Genomic DNA, 7,546 nt, shown 5'->3' with positions numbered 1-7,546 from the left:
GTCCAGATGGAATCCTAGTTCAGTTTCACAGAAAGTTCTTGGCAGCAATGACCCCCTACTTAGCTTTCATTTGTCATGTATCTCTCACCCAACACAAAGTCCTAAACAACCAGAAAAAACCACAGGGGACTCCCTTATACAAGGAAAGGTAAAGGAACAGACCCATATAATTACAGACCAATATCCTTAACAATGGTCCACTGCTGAATTCTTGAACACATTTCAGCATGAATCTAATAAATTTCCTTGAAACAGAAAAGCTTCTATCAATAAATCAGCACAGAATTAGAAAGCATTGCTCACATGAAATTCAGCTTGCCCTTTTGACACATGATACACATGATACCCTGCAAACCATGAATGAAGGGTAATGTACATACTCCATATTACTTGATTTCCAGAAATCAATTGACGTGAAGTCCCACTGTAGACTGTTGATTAAGGTATGAGCATATGGACTGAATTCCCAGATATGTGGGTTGCAAAAAGACAACTTAATTATTAGAAACCAGTTGACTGTCCTTGACAGTGAGTGTTCATCAGAAACAAGGATATCATCAGGAGTGCCAAAGGGAAATGTTATAGGACTGTGCTTATTCTTTATATACATAAATGATCTGACAGACTGAAGGAACTGCAATATGCAGCTGTTTGTAGGCAACACTGTTGTGTAAGGGAGAAGTCATCATTCAGTGAAAGTAGGGGGACACAAGAGTTCTAGTTAGTATGATGAATGGTAGTTTGGACTAATTGTAGAAAAATCTAAATTAATGCAGATGAGTACAGAAAACAATCCTGTAATGCTCAAATACAGCTTTGGTAGTGTATTGCTTGACACATTCACATCAGTTCCATACCTAGGCATAACACTGGAAAGCAATATGGAACAGAATGAGCATGTCAGCATTGTAGCATGGGAGGTAAATAGATTACATCATTTTATTGGAATAATTTTGGGAATATGTAGCTCATCTATAAAGGAGATGGTGTACAGGACACCAGTGTGAGCCATTCTTGAGTACTGCAAGAGTGTTTGGAATCCACATCAGCTGAGATTAAAAGAAGATATGAAAGTAGTTCAGAGATGTGATGCTAGATTTATTACCAGTAGTTTGTCGCCATACAAGTATTATGAAGAAGCATTGTGAAAACAGATAGGACTTAAATCTGTATCCACTATGTAAGACTGTGACTGTGATGAATAAAGGTTTCCACAAACTGATCCAAGCAGTTGTCTTTTGCTTTACTTTTCAATTTTTGTTTTTCATTGACAGTTTCAAATTTCCTAGAGATTCATCACCAGAGGGTTCATATTTACTCCATGTTTGCAATATTGTGGGGTTTTTGTAGAGTTATTATTATCCATTGGTTTTTTTCTTGGTGTGCATGTTATTCTGGAAAACATAATGCATGTTTTCCAGTGATGTTAATTTTGTAGGACTTCACAAACTTTGCCACATGTAATGACTTCCACATGCTTTACAAAATGTAAATAAATTCTGTGAAAGTTACTTTCCATTAGAACAATTAAAATAGGGCACTAGCTCTTACAGGTAACCTGGATGAATTTGCAAGTGAGCTAATGGTATCATGTAGAACCATGTGGGAGTTATATCAAAACATTACACATAGTCTCAATCGAGCTGCAGCAGCCCTTTGCTAAAAGTGCTGTAATGCACTTAGAAATTTATTAAGAAGGCAGAAAGCACATGGTAATCAAGTAGAATAGTTAATTGTCAGAATAAAATTAAAATAATATGGTCAGTCATGAACAAAGTATCTGAGAAGAAGCACAAGTCAGGTATCTGTGGCCAAAATCTAGTAAAAATGTTTTGTTAGTGGTTAGTCATATCAGTGGTATGTTTTTGATGTACACAAGGTAAACACTCCTTACCCAGTATTAACTGCATAACTGGAAACAATGGAAAAACTAATAGTAACATTAAAGTTTAAAAGCATTTCTTACATGGGTTGCCAAACATGGTATTACGCAACTTTCATATCAATAAACACTTCACTGCAGAGTCAAAATTTCAATCTGGAAACACCCCCAGACTGTAATTAAGCCATGTCTCTGCAATATCCATTCTTCCAGGAGTACTATTCTTTCAAGTTTCACAGGAGAACTTATGTGAAGTTCACAAGGTAGGAGACGAGGTACTGGTGGAAGTGAAGCAGTGAGGATGGGTCGTGAGTTGGGCTTCAGTAACTCATTTGGTAGAGCACTTGCCCATGACAGGCAAGGTTCTGAGTTTGAGGCTCAGGGTGGCACACAGTTTTAATATGCCAGTAAGTTTCATATTAGTGCACACTCCACTGTACAAAGAAAATTTCATTCTGGAAACAGTAAACATGAATAAGACCAAAGGACTCTGGTGACCATATACCTATCACAGAGAATTGCCACTCTAACCATTTACATACCCACAGATGGTGTGTATGAGAACACATAGTTAAACCACCAACAATCAGTCTTCTGGGTATTTTATTCTTTATGTCAGGCAGTGTATATCTTCCAATGTCACTGTCTGGTTTTCTGAGAGTATATCCAACAAACACTATTTTACTATGTACAATATTAGTCTACTGTGAGTTAGTTACCAAGATGATTCTTAATAACCTCACACCTGAAGTGGAAAATATTTTTTCATAATAGGTCATCATGCTCTTCAGTTGTCAACAGACTCCAGTTGGGGTCATCAATTCCTTGCCACATTAGCAATTTACAAGCTGATATTCCTTTTCCACGTATTATGTCTCATCGATTCCTTCCAAATTTTTTTTATTAAAGTACAAGAGCATTTTTGGTACCTTGACAAAAAATCTTAAGTAGCTATTATTATTAATCTCTTCCAATCTACTGTCTCCAGCATTTCAAAATTATTCATAAATTTAGACCATGGAGTACAGCAATCTTGTGCTATATTTAGGTTAAAATCAACACTCAAAATCACAATAATGAAACTGGTAAATAAGCAACTATTATAGAGATCTCAACTGTTGATTTTAAACAAACTTTCACAATTACTCTTCAAGTTTCAATAAAACAATGCTTTTCAATTGTTGTCCAGGAGTTCCTCAATTCGAGCTGTTGCATTATTTGCTAAACTGATCTAGCCAAGATTTCATGGTGTAATACTACAAAAATAAACTTTTAACTTACCTTTGAGTAAGCTGACTGTTCTCTTTTCTCTGTCTCCTCCACATTTACAGCTTCCTGCACAGGTGCCATGCCTAGTTCTTCAACCTAAAACATTTCAGAATGATCTAATAAGAAACATTTAGCATAATTACTAATTGCTATTATTCCCTAACCATTACTTCTTGCTAGATTCAAACACTAATATACTGAAACTGTATTTTAACATTCTACATTTTGTATCTTGTGTGTATTTAACTTACACTGACATTCATGATCTTTATTCTATGCTGAGCATTTCAGCTCTGGCCAACATGAAAGAACATATTTACCTCAAAACAAATTTCTTGACTATGCATTGTTAATACCAGGACTGTATTACATTTCGATTTATATTTACATGACATTTGCTACTAGATATTATGAAAATACAAAGTCTCACAAACAGCCAGTGCTACTAAACTCCAGAGAAGGGATTACTTTTGGGATTTGTGCAATTTGGCCAACAATGAGTTGACGTGTAGCATATTCGACCTGATAAATCTAGTAAGCTACAATAATACTCCTGACAACATCGTATGTTCATGCACATTTTATTCACTTACTTCCTGTTTTTCCCACTGGAATTCACTGTTGAAGAAGTAATAAACATAGAATGTTAATCAAAGTGTAAACTGATTTGATGCTGTCAATTACCGCTTGGCTGGTGCAAAATGATAGTCTTCCTACAGTTATTGTACTGTAAAAGGTAAAATGGCTTACTGAAAGGAATTTCTGTTGCAAGGTAGAATACAGGAGATATTTAAAATAGTATTATCAGAGAAGAATTATTGAAGCAAGACTTTTCTTTTAACTGTAAGCAATAAGGTAAAGCTCTCCTCCATTTACAGGCTGGTTTGCATAATACAGTTTATAGTCCTGATAGATGTGGTATACCTTAGACTTCCTCTAAGTTTAGAACTGATTCTCAGTATGATTTGAGGAGGACTGTAGCCCAACAAGATTCTGAATGATAATGTAACTAGGAATTTTTCACATATTCAAATCACTGCTATGGCAAAAAAGTGATAAGTGACAAAAAATTGTAGAAGTGACAACACTGAACATTTGGACTTGTAGTTTGACACCTCCAAGCCAAACAGACAAATAAATTTCCCATTAATTGCCTTGAAGAGTAAAAGGATACCTTTATGTTTGTAGCATGGAGAACAGTGATACAGCAGATCAGTTACTTACATATGCAATGGAAAATGAAATCAAGCAAAAAAGTTTACTGGATGCCTGTGCAGCAAATTCTGAATATTTAAACACAATGGCATCATTCAGATACATTTGTTGCTATATTAACTAGAACTAACTTGCATTCTTCACTACGAAACCTATCCATCAGAATGATTACAGTTGTTCACAAGAGGCTTAAATATGTCCTTGGATTTAAACTCTACAAGATATTCTACTCTTCAATCAATTTTTCTTTCTATTTATCAACAAGAATATCAATGAAGATATTCCACATAACTGAAAGCAATTGAATTTTATAGCTGCCCAGTAATTTTTCTATGATGGCGGCACGTATGGATGTACTGGTAAATCGCTCAGTAAATATCAGTAAATTACCATCAGTAAATTGTCTACTATGTGAAAAAAGTGATAAAAGGCATCAGGACATGTGTAGCAACACATAAATGGTATCATTCATGTCGCTTCATGGCAGAAAATCTTAATAAAAATTCGTGTGATCCTGGAACTGAGTGTAACAGTCCTGAAGCTGCCTTAGAAATGTGTAATGCAAGACTCAAAATAAGTGTGAGGTAAAATGACTTACCTAAAGCCAGACAATATGCTGAAATGCTGGAAAGTTTGATTCAGTACATGGACATACCAACAGAGATGCAAAGCTGTGAACAGGAGTGTTTGTTTATTAGGCCTAAGAAATGTTCCCACCCTGTATTAAATACAAACATTTATCACGTTCCACTGATGAACAGATATGAGGTGTTAAATTCAGACAGTGAAAAGCCCCGGGGGGGGGGGGGGGGGGGGGGGCAAAAAAAAAAAAAATTCTCTGTGCTGCAGGAAACTGCTCATACATGTCTATCAACGAAAAAAGTGCCTGTGGCAAATCACTATCGTTATGTCCTGTTAAACATATTCATGGTGTTAACACTATACGTGACAACAAGGAATGCAAGACAGAAAAACAAACAGTGAAGGAAAAAGAAGAAATTTACATTCTATCAATGAGTCATTGTAAGGGACCAGATACAATCATGTCCAATATCCAGTCAGACTGGAATTACAAAACCTAGAGCTCCTTTATGAGAAGTGATGAAAAACTGTGAAACTGCAGTAAAAGGTGGTGTGAACTGTGTCGTAATCGGAGGAGATAATGATGTGTATAAAAACGAGAGTACCCTTGCTGTAAAAGCACTGAAACAATCACTAGGAAAAATGTCTAAAACGAAAATATTTGTTGTAAGCATTCCTAACAAACAAGACTTAATTGAAAACTCATGTGAATAGTGAAATCATTGCAACAAACCAAAAACTCCGAAAGGTCTGCAGCAGTTTTGTGCACACATTTTGAATGTGTAATATACTGACAGTTATCCATGTACTTTCAAAATGCAGGAATAATTAGCAAATCACAGCATGGTTTTAGGAAAAACTTGTCAACTGTTGATGCTATAGATTCAGTAGTCAAACACATACATCAAGTGTTTGAGGACAAATTTTGTGATCTAAGTAGGGTTTTTGACTCTGTAGAGCATAAAATACTCCTAGAAAAAATGGAGTACTATGGCACTCAAGGTAACAGCCTTAAACTATTAAAATCATACCTACAGGATTGCAAGCAAGCAGTTTGTGTAGGTAAAGAAAAGTCCAGTATTGAATTAGTTAAAATAGGTGTGCCACAGGGATCTATACTGGGGCCTTTTATGTTCCTGATAATGATTAATGATCTGCCATTATTCATCAAGTCCATGACACTACTATATGCAGATGATACAACTTTCCTTCATTGTAGTAACAATTTCAGTAGCCTCAAAGCTTGTCTTGTAGAGACAATGGCTCAAGCATAAAACTGGCTTAAGTCAAATGGCTTCCTACTGAATGATAACAAAATTCAGCAGGTTGTTTTTAGTCTAAAAGTCAAGCCTCCATCAGATGATCCTAGTCGTGTTAAGTTTTTAGTGGTATATACAGATGAAAAATTATCCTTGGGTCAACATGTACAATATGTTAGTGGTAAATTGTCTAGATCGGTATATCTGCTATGGTGTCTTATGAACTGTGTACCTCAAAATTATGTCAGAACATCGTATTTTGCATTTTTAGAAAGCATCCTAACATATCGTATTATTTTATGGGAGAATTAGTGTTTAGTGCATGACATCCTAATACAAAAGAAAACCATTAGGATAATTGGTGGTTCTCCATAGGAAGAACACTGCAAACCATTGTTCGGTGAACAAAATAATCATGACTGTAATTAACCTATATATTTACTATGTTTTACTCCACACAATAAAGAAGTCACCAGCAGCAAAACGTAGAGAAAATATACATCTTTGCAACACGAGAAAAAGCAGATGCATTTATACTCCTTACCACAGACTGTCAAAAGTCTCTCAACAGCTATGAACTGAAAGGGCACAAATTATTTAATAAGCTTCCACAATATGTACAAGAACTACCTGAACAAGCATTCAAACAAAAACTGCATGAATGGCTAATTGCTCACCCATTCCATGACATAAATGATTATGAAATTACAATGAAATGAAAACCCTTAGCTGCTTACAGGCATTGACATATGTCAACGTGGACAGATGAAAATATGTGCCCCGACCGTGACTCGAAGCCAGGTTCTCCTGCTTACACGGCAGACGATCTATCCGTTGAAAATGTGGGTTTCGCGGGATGCGTGCCAGAGATAAGTCCCTGCAGTAGCATTATCCTCTGTTTCCTCGGTGGCTCAGATGGATAGAGCGTCTGCCGTGTAAGCAGAAGATCCTGGGTTCAAGTCCCAGTCGGGGCACACATTTTCATCTGTCCCTGTTGACGTATGTCAATGCCTGTAAGCAGCTAAGGGTTTTCATTTCATTGTAATTTCATTCTAACGAGCTGCTTGGTCACATGTCTGAAAGAACAGGTACCATCTTAGTTTATATATAGTTGAGGCTCACCGACCACTTGACCATCTTCTTCTTCCATGCAGATGCACAAACAGTGCCCGAACTCTTACGGGAATTGGCAACACGCCGCGAGTAATGAGTATAATGGGCGGGAGCACTACAAATGTAGTGCGGGACAATATGTTGAGAATGTGGGTTTTGCAGGATGCATGCCAGAGATACGTCCCTGCAGTCGCACTATCCTCTGTGTCCTCGGTGGCTCAGATGG

General features: G+C 36.6%; 1 non-coding gene across 1 annotated transcript; it reads left to right on the top strand.

Annotated features, from left to right (window-relative positions):
- The first annotated feature begins 7,107 nt into the window (after nt 1–7,107).
- On the top strand, nt 7,108–7,181 carry Trnat-ugu (transfer RNA threonine (anticodon UGU)). Its single transcript has one exon. It is a non-coding gene; the product is annotated as a tRNA-Thr (tRNA).
- The last annotated feature ends 365 nt before the right edge of the window (nt 7,182–7,546 follow it).

The sequence above is a fragment of the Schistocerca nitens genome, chromosome 3 (genome assembly GCF_023898315.1).
Source record: "Schistocerca nitens isolate TAMUIC-IGC-003100 chromosome 3, iqSchNite1.1, whole genome shotgun sequence".
Classification (NCBI taxonomy): Eukaryota; Metazoa; Arthropoda; class Insecta; order Orthoptera; family Acrididae; genus Schistocerca; species Schistocerca nitens.
The sequence above is the reverse complement of the archived record's forward strand: the minus strand, read 5'-3'. Positions and strand labels throughout refer to the sequence as shown.